This window comes from Dermochelys coriacea, chromosome 12 (assembly GCF_009764565.3).
Source record: "Dermochelys coriacea isolate rDerCor1 chromosome 12, rDerCor1.pri.v4, whole genome shotgun sequence".
NCBI lineage: Eukaryota > Metazoa > Chordata > Testudines > Dermochelyidae > Dermochelys > Dermochelys coriacea.
The window spans coordinates 9357169-9373885 of record NC_050079.1 but is presented as its reverse complement, the minus strand read 5'-3'; positions in this window follow the sequence as shown (position 1 = coordinate 9373885).

Sequence of the window (16717 nt, the reverse complement as noted above, 5' to 3'; positions counted from 1 at the left end):
TGGGTGTACATTTTTGCACACAGCGTTAAGGCCACTTGTACCTAACTTATCAAAGAATTGTGATGAAGATGCACCCCCCACAACTCACGTTTATACATGGAACAAGTCTCAGTCCAGAGAATTAAGACTTTTCAGTTCATTTAAAAAATTAAAACAGATGAAAATATTTACCTGTTAGGAACATCTGAGATGAAGAGAGCACACAGTTTTGTTATTGGTAGGCTTTCCCTAAACTGCCCAGATTCTGGGACCAGCTCCACAAATCTTTTAAGGAAATAACAAGTCAGTCAGCAACAACAGGCCTGAAGTTTCTGCTATTACGTTGGAGGCCAGAAGAAAGCTGTACTAAGTGGAACTATTTCTTCTCTTCTAGGCTTCTCTTTTACCCTATAGTGGCAGCCTTGTGCCAAAATTATGTGTGGGCTCAGCTTAGACTCTGAGTTCTGGTCCCTCCTCATTCAATCCTGCTGAACCAGGGGACAGGATTGCAGGAATTTATGTAAGGGATTCACTCGAGAGCTTTGCTTCCTTTGTGCCACTGTGGAGGGGAAGTTTGGGAGAACAACCAGTGGAAACACAATTTCATGGATCCACTGAGCTTGTGGCCTCCAAAATCTATGTGGTAAGATTCCTTCTTCACCCCCATAGTCCCTCTGTACCTCACCACACACACTGAATTGCCGCATAAAGTGGGGCTCTTACAAATCCCAATTTGGTGCAGTGCAGGATGTGAAGCACTACACCCAACTAATCAGAAGCAAATTGTTGCACAGAAACAGCTAAGTTCCTCTTATGAGCGGAGGTGGCAGGGCACCTAGAAAGCCTGTAGTAGGAAACTGAAAAATAGGGAAAGGGAGAGGTTGCTAGAAACTCCATCAAATTCCTCCATATACCACCTTGTATAAAGCATTCCCACTTTCTTCTTTGAGTGATTGCACATGTCCATTCCACTTTAGGTGCGTGTGCCCTCCCAGTTCACCCAAGCTGGATAGTTTTTCCTCATGGGGTAGCAATTTGAGCGCCCATGAGTTCCCCACTTGCTTAGGCTTCTAGCTGATGGTATAAAGGGGAGGGGCCTCCCTGACCTTTTCTCAGTTCCTTCTCACGACCTGTGGTCAGTAGTCAGAGTGTGTGTGCCTGCTCACACAAATTCCTGGGTCAGGTGTCCTCAAGTGATACTTGCAAGGCTGCAACCTGTACATTGATACATACTTACACTAGTCATTATGCTATTTCCCAAGCAACAAGCATCAAGGGCTGATGCTAGATTTGGACAAATTGTGTTGCAGTTCCTGTTCAGCCTCCAAAACCCTTGACTTACTGCTTGTGAGTTGCCTGAAGTGGAATGGACTTGTGCAATCACTCAAAGTCTAGCAAACTGTCTTTCTGTGGAGTCTCCTCCTCCCTGTGAGGTTAGCCTCTGGATGGTTCTTTGTCTCTCCATTCAGTTATGATCTCTGTAGGTTCTCTGGGTGTTGTCTGCTGGCTTGTAAATGTCTCCTGTTCCTTTGGGTCACTTATCCCTCTTGTGTAGTCCCCTTGTATGACCTGGGTCACTGCACCCCCTCATGACTCCTGTCCACTCCTGGTATCTCTAATAGCTGGATCCTCATAGGAGTGCCTGTGTCCAGGGCCAGTAGCTCCTTGGCTGAACTTTCATCTATCTAGGAACTCTATGTGAAGCCCCCCCATAGTCCTGGATTTTTCAGACACACGCCTAGCAATGTACCTGGTGGAAGGAGGAGTTAGAGGTGTATGCAGATCTAGCCCTTGGAACATCACAACATGGGAAAGTAAAACTGCTATTTTACTTTATTGGGGAAGAAGCCAGAGATGTCTGCACCACTCTGAAGCTCACCACTGCCTCAAGTATCACCAAAAAGAAAAGGAGTACTTGTGGCACCTTAGAGACTAACAAATTTATTAGAGCATAAGCTTTCGTGAGCTACAGCTCACTTCATCGTAATGCATCCGATGAAGTGAGCTGTAGCTCACGAAAGCTTATGCTCTAATAAATTTGTTAGTCTCTAAGGTGCCACAAGTACTCCTTTTCTTTTTGCGAATACAGACTAACACGGCTGCTACTCTGAAACCTGTCAAGTATCACCGCAATTCTAGGAACCCTCGGGACTTATAGCTCCCCAAAGCAGAATGAAATTGGAATGACACAGGTTTTTCACTAGATACCAGTCTGAAGTGGAGGGGATAAACCCCTCTGTAACTGCCTTATGCACATTGGTTGGTACATGCAACATTTGAGGACTTGACAGACTCCCTAATTTGCGACAGGATCGTTTGCAGAACTTGGGCTCACCACACACAAGGGGCTGGCTCCAGGAAGGCACTCTCACATAAGACGGATGTTTAGACATGGGGCATGCAGTGGAAGCCTCCAGAGAGGCCTAGGAGGCACAACTCCTGTATGTGCAGTGAAACAACAGTAAAGGCGAGCAAATGGCCAGGTTCCCATAAATTCATAGATTCCAAGGCCAGAAAGAGACCGTTCTGATCTAGTCTGACCCCCCCACCCCCCATGGCCTGTGCTATACAACATCTCAAAAATAATGTCTAGACTTCATCTTTCAGGAAAACATCCAATCGAGTTAAAAATGGTCAGAGATAGAGAATCCAACATGACCCTTGGTAAATTGTTCCAATGGTTAATTACTCTCACTCTTAAAAAATCAGGCCTTATTTCCAGTCTGAATGTGCTTCGCTTCAACTTCCAGCTATTGGATCATGTTATACCTTTCCCCGCTAGACCGAAGAGTCCATTATTAAATATTTGTTCCTCATGTAGATACGTCAAGACTGTAATCAAGTCACCCCTTGACCTTCTCTTTATTAAGCTAAACAGATTGAGCACTTTGAGACTCTCACTATAAGGATTTTTTTAATCCTATAATCATTCTTGTGGTTCTTCTCTGTATCGTCTCCAATTTATCAACGTCCTTCTTGAATTGTTGGCATCAAAACTGAACATAGTATTAGCTACATGCTAATGTGGGTTAGGTCTGGTCACTATTTGGATAGGGGACCACCAGGGAAAACTGAACATAGTATTCTCAAAACTGAGAACATAGTGGGTAGCACATGTTCAGCTGATTACCCATCACAACCTGCATTTCAGAGTCATTGCTTCCCAGACTAGGCCTCCAGCCTGTAAATATGGCCTGCTTTCTTTGTTCCTAGATGTACATTTAGCTGTATTAAAAGCCATATTGTTTGCTTGTGGCCCGTTTACCAACCAATTACTTTGGTTGAATTACTTTGAAATCAGTGACCTGTCCTCTTCATTGCATACCACTCCCCCACTTTTTGTATCATCTGCAAACTTTATCTGTGATGATTATATGTTTTCTTCCAGGACATTGATTAAAAATGTTAAATAGCATAGGGCCAAGAACCAATCCCTGTGGGACCCCACTGAAAACACACTAGCTCAGTGACTATTCCCCGTTTACAGTTACATTTTTGAGACCTATCTGTTAGCCAGTTTTAATCCATATAATGTGTGCCATGTTAATTTTATATCATTCTAGTTTTTTAATCAAAATGTCATGCAGTCCAAAAGTGAAATGCCTTATAGAAGTCTAAGTATATTACAGCAACACTATTATCAACCAAACTTGTAATTGCATAAAGAAATATCAAGTTAGTTTGACAGGATCTATCTTCCATAAACCCATGTTGATTAGCATTAGTTACATTACCTTTCTTTAGTTCATTATTAATTGAGTACCGTATCCGCCACTCCATTATCTTGCCCAGGATCAATGTCAGGCTGACAGGCCTATAATTACTCGGGTCATTCTCTTTACCCTTTTTAAAAATTAGCGTCACATTAGCTTTCTTCCAGTCTTCTGGAACTTCCCCAGCCATCCAAGATTTACTGAAAATCAACATTAATGTTGAGTGTGCTCCCAGCCAGCTCCATAACCATAGTGAGATGAATTTATTGTGGGAGATAGCTTGAGCAGGTAAAGGAGATGTGCCCTGCATTAGGACAGGATTGCAAGGAATGTGACAAGTTGAACCATATTAGCCATGTGTGCAAGAGCAGTGGAAGATCTCAGAAAGATTCAGTCAGACTTGCACAAGAGGGGGATGCCACGTCAGACAGTAGTGATGACATCATGACTCCCCTTGAGTTCAAGAGCATATCAAGTTAAAGCCGGACAGGAAAATAACAAGGGATAGTACCAACTTCCGTGCATGCAACAATGTTAATAGGGGAACCACCCTTTGCAATTTCAGCAGGATAGCAATCTAATAATGTACAAAGAGAGCTTAATGCAGCCCATAAGAAAATGTGACCGCATGGTAACTAACCCAAAAAAATAACAGTTCCCCCCAGGGAACGTTGGCCTCTAACTAATTCCACAGGTCAAGATATAATGTCCATTCTACTGTGCCCCAGGTGCGATGACAACAGATTGAGAGACAGGAATAGTTTTAAGCCTGTGGGGTTTTCTTCTTGACACTATTAGCTACATGCTAATGTGGGTTAGGCCTGGTCACTATTTGGATGGGGGACCTCCAAGGAAAACCCAGTAGCTGCTGAAAATGGACTTGGTGATTCAGCACATGACCTTGTTCCTTGTCAGCTGGTACTGGAGCAGCCTGGTGTTGGGGGTGCTGCTATCCTTTGGCTTAGATGTCAGTCATGGTCAAAGAGAGCAAGTCGTGGCAATTACAGATCCCATAGAACTGTTCTTTACACCCGGGGATGTTAATCCCAATGTCCTTGCTACGATCCACATTCCACCTCCCTAAAATGGCAAATTACCACTGGGGCCTGCTGACCTAAACTCTTTCAGAGTCCAGGAGGCATTGTGCCTGCTGGATGCTTTTCTGCACCCTTGCATACCACAGGGAGGGTTGAGGGAGGCCCTCACTGTATAAAGTCAAGTTTGGGATGAAGTCTGCCCTGAGGGCTGGGAACAGGTTGAACAACTCTAGGTATATTGTTCCATTCCTTTCCTGTGTGATGGGGACTTAATGGAAACTTGCCACTCCCTTTAAGTAGACAGGTCTCAGGAAGACAGCAAAGAAAAATCCAGTGTTACATCAGTACAAGAGCTGATCAGGCACTTAGTGCCTATAGTTCATGCAACAAGTATGACAAGATGGCTTATATTTATACTGGTCAATTACGTGGCATTAGGTAAGTCTTGGACTTAAACCTTCATTTGAAATTGAGCACAAAGCCTTAGAAATTGGAATGAGTAAAGGCCTGTCTCATTTCATGCTCCTGTTATTATACATTTATGAAAACAATCAGAGGGAAAGGCGTCAATTTTGACATAGACGGGGCAGCCCTTCTCCAGAAGGGGATTATGTCAGCAGTGTCAGCCCAGTTCAAAACAGGTCTGGGATAATTTTTCTTGGATCTGATTTGCATGTGTTTGTTCCTGCTGTGTTTGCTTAAATGGTTCGGTAAAATGAAACTTAGGTTGAAGTTGACACGTTTTGTTACGTTCTCTGCGTGAAATTGTTTCGTTTGGATCAATGTCAGAAGTTGAATAGCCGCCATTGTGGAAAGTGTTTTTGTATGGGTTGATGTTTGGTAGGGAGTCTTGACTTCCATCCTGTGACTTGTTCTACTGAACATGACTCAAACTCAAAGTACAGCTACAAAGGACAGCCCCAGAAAGCTTGTGGATATCCATACAGAGCGAAGCACTTGCATCCAGTTTCAAATAATGGATGAAAAGTTCACATTAACCACTGTTGATTCATGAATGCAGATAAAACACAACCCTAGGTTCATTAGGAGGGAGATCAAGGGTTAGATTGTTCCGTTATTTACAATATTATTTTTTGTGAAGTTCTGATTGCAGCCTGTGATGGAGGGCAGTCACTTCCATGAGCCCACCTGTCAGCTGGATGCAAATCTGCACTCTCCTCCACACCCAGTGCCCCCTGTTGGCTGTTGCCCTGGCTGGGTGGGACTTCAGTGGCTCAGCCCTCCAGCTAAGTCACCTGGTTAATAGGTGAATGGATGAACCTCTTCTGGGGTAACAAAGTTCAACATATGGTTGTCCCTTAACAGGGTCTTTGGCCCCAATTCTAGGCCTGTTTAAACTCCAGCCCCTTTCTCAGGCTTTCAGTAGAGAATCTTGTCCCCTTTTGGGATGTAGGTCACTTTCTCTGTGGCCAGTAGTGGAACTCAGCCCACCCACTACTCCAGGGCCCAACCCAGAGACCCTATAATAGCAGCCTTGCTTCCCTTAATAGTTGCTGCGGCTATTTTCCCTGGGCTGCTTCCCACTCAGTCCCTTCACTTTCACCAGTTACCTTAGTGTTACAGTCCTTGGGTTCTCTCTGTCTAATCCCTGGTCAATCAGGGTCTGTCCCAGGTCTCCTTGCCTGGAGAGTTTCTCTGTTTTCCAGCCCTTCCTTAGCTTTCTGGTTCCAGCCAGCAACTCATGTGCTCAAGTTCTGCAGCTCCTTTTAACTGAGCCTGCTGCGCTCTGAGTGGCCATGTCCCTGCAGCCTTTCTCAGCAGGCCTGGAGGACCCACCTTCAATGCTCCTTTCTTGGGGTGGGGTGCCATAGGACCACAAGGCTTCCAGCAGGGGCCCTCAAAGGACTTGGTACCCCATCACACAGGCTAAATAATGACTAGCATTCTTCAGGAAATACAATTGCTATGTTTTTCTTTTTTGATCCATTGTAGCCCCATATATAAGAAATATTAATACATGTGGACATAAATAAATATGTAAAGCAGGGAGATATCTTATCTTTGGAGAGTAAGGCTAGGATGAAGATTTTGCAGGGTTAGGAATGATTGAAATGTTGTAAATAATTATAATTATGCTTCTTTCACAGAGGGTATTTTGCAAGTGCATCCATTTGATTGCCCATTTTGCTGGGAATACAGAATGCTCTAATGCTGGAGCATTACCAGCTGAAGGCTGTTGGGTGCCTTATACAAAACTAGATGCATGCTGTCCATTTGAGAGTTCCAGGATGAGAGCCCAGCCATCCTTGCCAGGAGTACTGAAAGGCCCCTCTCTGTTTCTCTGGGAACAGGTCTGACTGCCAGCCAGGAGCTCTGCAGTTATTGGGATGTGATGAATAACCTGAGTATTGCAGATGCTAATCCTCGCCTGATGAGCGTGCGCCCAGTCACTAACTGGAGAGAGCCCTCCATCGTCAGAATTGATGTCACCTTACATGCCACCCTGGACTTGGTGACGGACTCTGCCAGTGCATGGGTGAAAATTCTTGCATCTCCTTGTCTCAACTCAGGGACCACTGACATTGCACCACTGCTATTCCCAAGAGCAGAAGCGGCCTTAATTTCTCTATGCAACAGATCCTTCTTCCTTCTTTTCGCCAGCCTGTAATACAATGTGAATACTCATAACTTCTTCTCTAACATCACTCAGCCATTAGCTGCTAGTATCTCAACTTCCTTCCAGGTCTCACTAACCAGTATCTAGCAGTCATTACCGATGCAGGAAATGTTCTGCATCTTTATTAGAGACACAATAGATATGAACTCAGTTCTTTCTCTTCCTCTAGGATGAGAAGTTACAAATCCTTACATCACTAGTGAGATTCCAAATGGTGAGGGTCATGTTCTTAATTTACCATGTCACTTTATCACACTCACTAAATGTGAATCTTCCCCTAACAATCCATTTCTTTTTTCAGAGCTGGAAAAATCTGTTCCTCACTTGGGATCCCCAAAGCTTCTGTGGAATCTCTAAGATCTCCATCCCTGTGGACTCTGTATGGAAGCCTGACCTCTTTGTCTCTGAAATGTAAATTCTCAGTATTAAGTTGAGGAGTGGGGTCGAAATTGTGGGATGAGGTTGTGAATGGCTGGTGAATAACATGTGTGAGTAACATGCAGTAATTGACTGGGACTCTCGTCAGCGTTTGTATGAATGAAACTACACAAAAATAAACTGCATGGAATTGCTCTTCTCAACCAGCATTACATACTGCAACTTACTGCAGGGCATTACCTCATAGAACAAAACAAATTCATCCTTTTCCCTCTTCCTTCAGTTGCTAGTTGCTATCATTTTAGGCAGCAACATCGATTATTCGATATGAGTCATGGCAGTTTGTCTAAACACTCATCATTATTACATATGCCTGGACCACAGGCAGAGCTGTGTTAACAGTCTAGAGGCCCAATGATCTATTCCCTCCCACCTCTCTGTCTCCATTGGCAGTGCATTGGCAAAGACCTCTGCGTTCTTCAAGGATCCAGTGTTGATATTTCCAGTGCATTTTTTCCTTCCTTAGGACTGAAGATCCTCAATCCCTCACAGTTCCTTTCATGTCCCTCTCTAGTGATGGCACCATCGACCAATGGAAATCAATCAGGATAGTGAGCACTTGCAGCTTGGATATCTACAAATTTCCATTTGACACCCAGAAGTGCAATCTGACTTTTGGTCCCTATGTGCATACAGGTATGTGGGTTGGTGCAGGATGCTGGGGGCTCCATTTAGCATCAATAATCTGGGAAGGGCTGGTGAACAAAATTTTCACCCTTGGAGACTATTTAGCAGAAATCTGACTGTCCAGAGGTCACTTACAGATAGCTCCCTGGGGACACTGTAGACAATTCCTAAAAGGGGTGTGGACTTTGTTCAATCCCCTCCCAACCAACCCAGAGGATACCCTTCCTGAAGACACAAAAGTGCTTTGCCCAAACTGGGAATTAATGATGGGCTGATTCAATAGGCGTGGGGCTTCCATGAGATACACGCACAGCCTGATAAAATGTTCTGCATGAGTCAGCTTTCAGTCTTGCTCAGCTCCTTATTTCCCACCTTCCCATTCTTCTGCTAATGGTTTAGAGCCAGATGGTGTCCAATCCTTGCATGAATGTGCGTGGGGAAAAGGGGCAATGGCGCCTGTGTGAGTGCCAGGCACAACTGCATGCCACGCTGAAGAAAACATAGGGACTGCTCCTTCCTGGCACCCGCAAGGGATGAAGGGCCCTCAAAGATGGAGGGGAGGAACCATTCCCCTTCCCACCAATGGGCAGACACTGGGACCATCGTATTGTACTGTCCTTCATGCTGGGGAACTCTGGGGTCCTAACTGGAGCTCCCCCTGGCAGTGCTGCTCCTCACTATCCAGCACAGCCCTGTCACTTTATCTGCCCTTTAATTTCTCAATGCCATGCTGACTGTAAGCGAGCAGGATGGTGCCAATGCTCTTAGACTATTTGAAGAGTGACTGCTGGGTGATCAAGCCCTCCACTAATTGACTGAACATGCCATCTTGGGCAGCTGCCCATCATGATCCCTGTGGAATATCTCTGCAGGAACGTGCAATGAGATTTTAACTCACACACCTAGGTGATCGCTGAGCACATGGCTGTAATGGTTTTTCTCATTGGAAGAAGCCCTTCCAAATGCATCAAAGCAGAAATGGGTCATATTCCCTGGGAATGGATTGACCCATATCATTCTCCTTTCTGATTTAAAACAGTTCAGGATATAGTTGTGGTGCCCAAGTCCAACTCCTCTACAGTTACACAGTCTTCCCAGAAGAATTATGCGAAAAGCGAATGGATCCTCGAGAAAGTGGATGTTCTGAGCAATAACATATCTGCTGAGGAGAAAGAATGGAGTCAAGTCACATATCAGGTAGGACTGGAAACAATACACACTGCACACATAGCCTATAGCTAGGGAATCTGATCCCAAATTATGATATGTATTTAATAATCCAGTTAGCACAACTGTTGTCTATCGTGCATTAGCCTACTTAAAATCCATCCTACTCCTAATCTAGCCTTTCCACTTGACTTTCTTCTTAGAGAGGGAGCTCGGGGAAATCTGTGTATCACAATCACTTTGGAACACAAAGCTGTGTAAAGGAAACTACACAGATTTCCTTATATCATGTTATATTTCCTTTCTTGGCTGGTTGATGTTAGAAAACATCTTATTTCAATAGATTTTTTTATAACTTGCTGGCTTGATGCAAGAATAGGACTGTTTGGCCTTAAAGCCCCACCACGGTGATACTTTATTTATAAAATTGTGTGTTTTTTCAGACTTGTCACCCAAGAAATATTTTTGCCAAATCCCTTGTCCAGCCTTGATCATCCTTCATCTTGACTGTTCCAGGTACCTAATCCCTGGTTTTCCTCCTCTTCCCTCACCATCTCCAATCTCTACCTGAAGTTTCTAGTCTCTTTCACTTCTCCAGTCACAGCAATGATCATTGGTTCCCTTCAGTTGACTGCCTGTCTTTCACTGCATCAAGTTTGAGCCACTCACTCTTTCCTTCAAGGCCTCATATTATTATCTGACTCTGGTTTAACCTACATCTCTGCTTTCACTGAGGTGTATTTTTCCTCCATTTTTTGCTTACTTCATCACCTGCTTCTGCTCTCAGTTTTGTGCCTGCTGTATGACTGTCCCTCACTCTGGGAATAACGTTGCACCTCCTTTCTTCCCCCTTTCTCTTCTCCTTCAAACACTCCTTTATACTCATTTTGCCAAGGAATCCTTCCTAAACCGATGTCCTCGCAACATTATCTCCACAGCTTCTTGTGCTGAAATGTTCCTTTGTGGTTTGTTTTTGTCTATTAGATAGTACATTCTCCAGGGCAGGAATCCTGCCTTCTTATTTGTCTTCTAAAGCACAAGGTAAAAAAGGTACATTTCTGGGGCTATATAAACAAACAACAACAACAACAAAGAGAGACCCAAGCAAAGTCCCATTCCAGTAGAATGTGTCCATCTTTCTGTTAGATTAGTGAGGTGGAACATTTTAGTGCACTGCTCACAAGTGTTGCTCTTTAACAGATAACCATACGGAGGGTACCAATCCTATACGTCATCAATCTCATAGTCCCTGCCGGTTTCCTGGTGCTTGTGGATGTTGCCAGCATGTTCATACCGATGGAAGGAGGTGAGCGGCTGGGGTTTAAAATAACAGTTGATCTGGGATTCTCTGTGCTCTTGCTGATACTGAATGATTTGCTTCCCAATTCAGAAGTCACGCCAATCTTGGGTGAGACCCGCACCGTCTGTTATTACTATTGTGGTTATTTATACTGAAATGGCACCTAAAGCCTCCAACGGAACTCAGACCCCTATTAGACTATGCAACTGTACAAACACATTGTAAGAAACAGCCCCTGACCCCAGAAGTTTACAATCTCAAGCCAGGCAAAGAGGGAGGGGGGACACAGAGGCACAGAGCGGAGACATGATTTGCCCAAGGTCACACAGTAGCTTGGTGCCAAAGATGGGATTTGAATTCAGGTTTCTGGAATCCCAGTCCAGTGTCCTATCAACTGGCCCCCACAAAAGACTTCATGAAGTACCCTAGGGATTTTGTAGTGCAGATGTAGGTTACCATTCAGTATTTTTGATGGCCACGATACAAAACGCTAAGATACACAGCTATATTGGGTGGGATCCAGGAAGGGAGGTTGCAACACTGAGCGTCGCAGGTGCCTAGAAAAATCAACACTACAGTCCACACAGCTGAGGCTCCCTATGCTGTGAATGGGGAGGGAGCGGCACCTAAGAATGCAATGCTCAAAAGCCAGCACACTAGATGTGGAGCCACCTAAGCCAGCCAATGGGAGATGGTGACGACAGGAGCGTGTGCTAAGCCCCGCCCCCACTCAGAGATCAGCACCTTCCTGCAGCCCAGTTTTAGGTGCCTAGCTCTGCTTTACCATCCACGCCCAGGAAGCAGCCGCCTGGAGCCAGGCAGCTTAGGTGCCTAAGGAGTTTCTTGCAGGGATGAGTTAGGCACCTGTCTTGTGCCATACAAAGTGGTCAGAGACGGAGGAGATGCTACTGCTGCTGCAGCTGGACATTACAACTTTTAGCCGAGTGGTTAGCGCACTCACCCGGGATGTGGGAGACCCCCCTTTGCCAGAGGTGGAGAGAGGATTTGAACAGGGGGTCTCAACTCTCAGGAGTATGCTCTAACCGCTGAGCTATGGGATACTCTGATGTGGGATGCCCACCAGCTCTCTGCTGCAGCTGTTCCACTGTGGCTAACTAATGGAGACTTGACTGAAGCAGGGGCCTGGTCCTGGGCTCTCTCTCCCAAGTGGATGCCCTTACCCCGGACTACAGAGTCATTCCCCCACACACATTCATTCTCTCTCTCTCTGGTCCAATGACTATTCCACCGTGCATTCATACTTAAACAGTCACTGGGCTAGAAAGACAGCGCGAGTAAGTGACTCCGTAACTCAGTGATTAGAGCACCCTAAAAGGTGAGACCCACTGTTCAGATCCTTTCTCCTCCTTAAAAGAGTGGGGGATTGAACCTGGGTCTTCCACATCCCCAGGTGAGTGCTATAACCACTAGGATAAAAGTTATAAGGTGGGCTGCTCCTCTTCTCCCCACTTCCCTTGGATTTTAAATTGGACCTGATCTGGTATGCACTCTCTGCACACACCTACTGGATCAGGCCCCACATTCATGTTAGGCAGAGGAGCACACGTCTTTAACTGGTTCATGGATTGCTCTGGGGCTTCGGTGGGAGATAGGCATGTGGATGCCTAGAGAGAGGCAGCAGTGCACAAACTCAGAGGCAGAACCATAGGTGCTTAGGGAACTTTTATCCTGAAAACGTAAGTGCCAAGTGAGTTAGGCACCTACAGGCTTTGGTGGGAGTTTTATGAATCACAATAGAGCCAATGCTGGGACTTTGGCACATATGTGCCTTTGTGAATCTGAGCCATTGAGGGTAGGTAACATTCATGATCAAGGAGATGTGCTTATTCTATTGCAATTATTTCCAGGTGTTTTCTGTGCTGTGTGCCTGGTGATCATGATAATCAGCATTGTCGATTCCATCTTTATCTCCTACATGCTGCATCTCTCAGCAGTGCAACCGGATATGCCCCAATGGCTGAAGATCTGGGTACTGAAGCATTTGGCTTTCATACTTCGTATTGACACAGCAGAAGTTACTGAAAGTAATGCTGCGGGAGTCAGGAACACGAACAAAGGTACCCACTGTTATTAATCCAACAGCAAGGCCACACTGGGCACCTAACTCCCTTAGGCTCCTTTGTGCATCTCACTGACCAGGATCCTCCCCCTCCAGGATGACTCTGGACTGCAGCTAGTTGTAGATAATGTTTCATGGATGAGGGAAATTTGTGTTTCCTGCCCTGCGGGGCTACTCATTACTTTCCCTTGTTACGAGGAACAGTTCTCCCAACCCCTAGATGGCAGCAGAGTCCAGCACATTAAACAACCAACCTTGGTTTTAGCAACAGTATGTTATTTTCACAAAGAACATGCCCAGTGATGGGATCTGGTGAGCTCTTGCTGATTTTGTATAGAAAAGAAACAGTGAGATCCAGGTAAGAAGTGACTCGCATGAAGTGAGTGAACTCACTTCAGTAAGCAGACTCTGAAATGGGAGGCAGATTTTATTCACCAGTCACCCATTGCATGTATGCAGGTTATTAATTGATTAGTTGATTTTGTTCATCAGTAACAACTAGTTGCTGTGCAGACTAATGGTTAGAGCACAGGCATGCGGAGGTTCCATTCCTTACTCTGCCCCTGTCCGGCTGAGGGCAAGTTACTGAACCAGTCTCTTCCTCGGAAGAGAATCAGCATTTCCCAAACTATGTCTAATATATTGGAAATAATTGTCCCCCCATCAACACCTCTACATACAATTATTTTTCTGGTTGTGATTGTAGCTACTTCTGCGGTGGGAAAAGCAGCAGACATACAAAACAGGAGGTGCTTACAAAAAGAACACGACAGTGCGGAAATTAAACTGCTGAAGAAGGTGCTCCTGGAGCTCTTAATGATCCGTCGTCACATGATCATGAATAAGCGAGAAGAGGAGGCCAAATCAGAGTGGCATATGGTGGCCTTTATCCTTGACAGATTCATCCTGATTTGCTATCTTCTAACAGTGTCCATTATTTTGATAACAGTTCTGATAGTTTGGGCTTTCTGAGCTGTTTAACAGGCCACACTTGTAATTTGGGAAAGGCGCTACTTTTTCTGTGATGTGTATATAAATCCAAAGTCAATAAGTAAATCTTAGATGAACTTGTAAACAGCAAGGTGATAGCTCAATAGCTCTGATTACTGCCCGGAGCTACCTGCGGGTCTCAAAGGTTTCCATTCCGGTTTCTAGAGGGTCTTACTATAACAGGCCACAACAACCCACTCTTGTCTGCTGTGCACCTGGGAAAACACAGCTCCTGTTCCAGTCTAGCTTGAATTACTACCCAACACAAAATAAGTAACCTGGCAGAGGATATCCCAACACTGGCACACAGTGATCAAAGCCAACTTCAGATCTCGGAACGCCTAGCTCAGCCTGGCTCTCTGCATGAATGGTGACCTTTTCGCTGTTCGTCTATGCAATGGGGCAGCTATCCCAGCAAAGCTCCAGGAAACCTCTGGTAATAAGGGACAAGCCCCAGGACCCTTGAAGCTGGTGAATATGCTGTGGTTCTGGCCACTGCAGGCACTTTTTCCTGGGTCAGTGGGAGATCCATTCCTCACTAACAACGTGTCTCAGAAAGAGTTTCCCTTTAGAGTAGCTTGCACATTGCAGGGCTGAGCTTTAGGTTTGCTCCTGGAAGCTACTCTAGTACATTACTTGCCCATTCCAGTGCTGTACAAGAGTTCCTGTTCAGATCAGCATGTTGTCTAAGTACACAGACCCCTGAAAAGTGGTGGGTTGCCCAGGGCCTGCTTCATTAATGGCTCAAATGTAGCTGGTGCATTATGTCATCCAAACAGCATGACACTGAACTCCCACAAGCCCTGTCCCTAGGTAAAGGTGGTCTTCACATGGGCTGACTCCCCCCCCCCCTTGCCAGCACCACTTGTTGGTCCAGTGAAGAGAACCATTTGGATTCCGCTCATGTCTCCAGCATATTGTCAATGCGGGGCATTAGATCTGAGTCCTTGAGGGTCACCTCATTCAAATGTGGGTAATGGACACAGATCTGTGTTGTGCTGTCTTTCTTGCCACCAGTACCAGGGGGGATAGATAATCAAGGACTTCTGGATGGTTCAGTAATTCCTGAAGTCGCCATCTCATGAATCTTCCATTCAGTTTCCTCTTGGTGGACCAGAGGCAAGTGATGTGGGTCTTCCTTAATAGGCCAGGCATTACCTGTGTTGATCTCATGCTTAACTAGGCTGGTTTGACCCAAATCGTATGGCCCCTTGGAGAATACCCCCTATAATTTCACACCAACTGCCATAAAATCATCCTCTGACTTTGTGGCAGTTGGGCTCCTGCACACTGATGCATCTCCTCTAACACACCTGTCAGAACCCCCAGGGCCTCTGTTCCTGGATAGCACATACCTTCCTTCCCAACTGTATTAAACCCACCTGAAATAGCTGACCTCAGTTCCAACAGTCAGATACCCAACAAGACCTGCAAAGAGACTGTTAAAGTTTCAGACAGTCCAGACCCAGACTCCGAACTCCAGCTACCCACCGTTCCTGGGCCACCTTCATTTCTCCAATTCTAGTTTTCAGCAAGGCATGACCAAATACTGGGGCCACCTCCTCCATTTCATTCTTCCATTGCTAACTGGATGGACCCAAACTCTTTCTTCAGGAAGTATCCCCATTTGTCCAGAACTGCAGTCACAGTATAGTCACAGATGACCCTGTATCAATTAACCCGTTACACCAGTAAACACCAGTATACCCTGCTTCTATTGGCTTGCATAGGGGATCATTTCATCACCATCCATCCCCACATGAATGGAGCAACACAGGGTCCCAAATAAATGAGGCAAGATCATATAATCAAAAATCCAACAAACATTTTAATGCAGGCAGCACCCCCTCGAGACCCTTCGAAGCTCTACCCGCAAAAGAATGCTTTGTTACCGTTCGCATTCCCCAGCCTCTCTCAAACCACACTCATCTATACGCCCAACCGGTGAGGGAGGCGAAGCCTTGTACAATACCTTTTGAGTTTTATGTTCCATTGACATCTCTGCTCCAATTTCCATAAAAACAATGGCATCTTTAAAAAGAGAGGAAGTGTGCTTCCATGGAGGGAGGGAGAGAGAGAGAGAGAGAGAGAGAGGAGGGGCCTGAAGCTAGATCCCATGGGTTCTATTCTTTATGGTGTCTGTCTGAATTGTTGTATGTTGTTGGGCAAAGCATCTAGGATAAAATTTTCAAGTGTGGCTAAGTGACTTTAGAGCTTAAGGGTTTCAGACACTTCTAAATGTATCTGTCTTTGCCCATCTTTAGCAAAGGCACTAAATTATACTTATCTAATTAAAGGTTTTTAATATGCATGATGATCATTGGAAGCCATGTAAATTGTAAATGCAAAGAAGTGATGTGGCTGAGAAGGGGAACACTCACAGCTAGTGCCACGCAGTGGTCAGGAGGGGGTGGCAGGTTGTCTTCCTCCCAAGCATTCCCCTTTCTTACTACAGTTCTGCCTTGCAGTGGTCTGTCCTTTCAGTGACACAGCCCTCTGGCCAGGTCACACTTTCAAGTTCACCCTTTTTGGGGTACATATAAAGAGTCTGATAATAGGGAATGCTTCAGAATTCAGTGAGGGTTCAGGGCTTCCTTCTTGGGCTGGGGTCTTGTGGTCCATAACCCTTGTACCTTCAGGGTCTTCTCCCAGTTAAGTCTATCCCTCAACGGGGAACCTATGTCATTGTCCATCTTTGGGTCTGGGAGGGGAGCCCGAGCTCATCCTCTCCATCGAGCTCCCATCCAA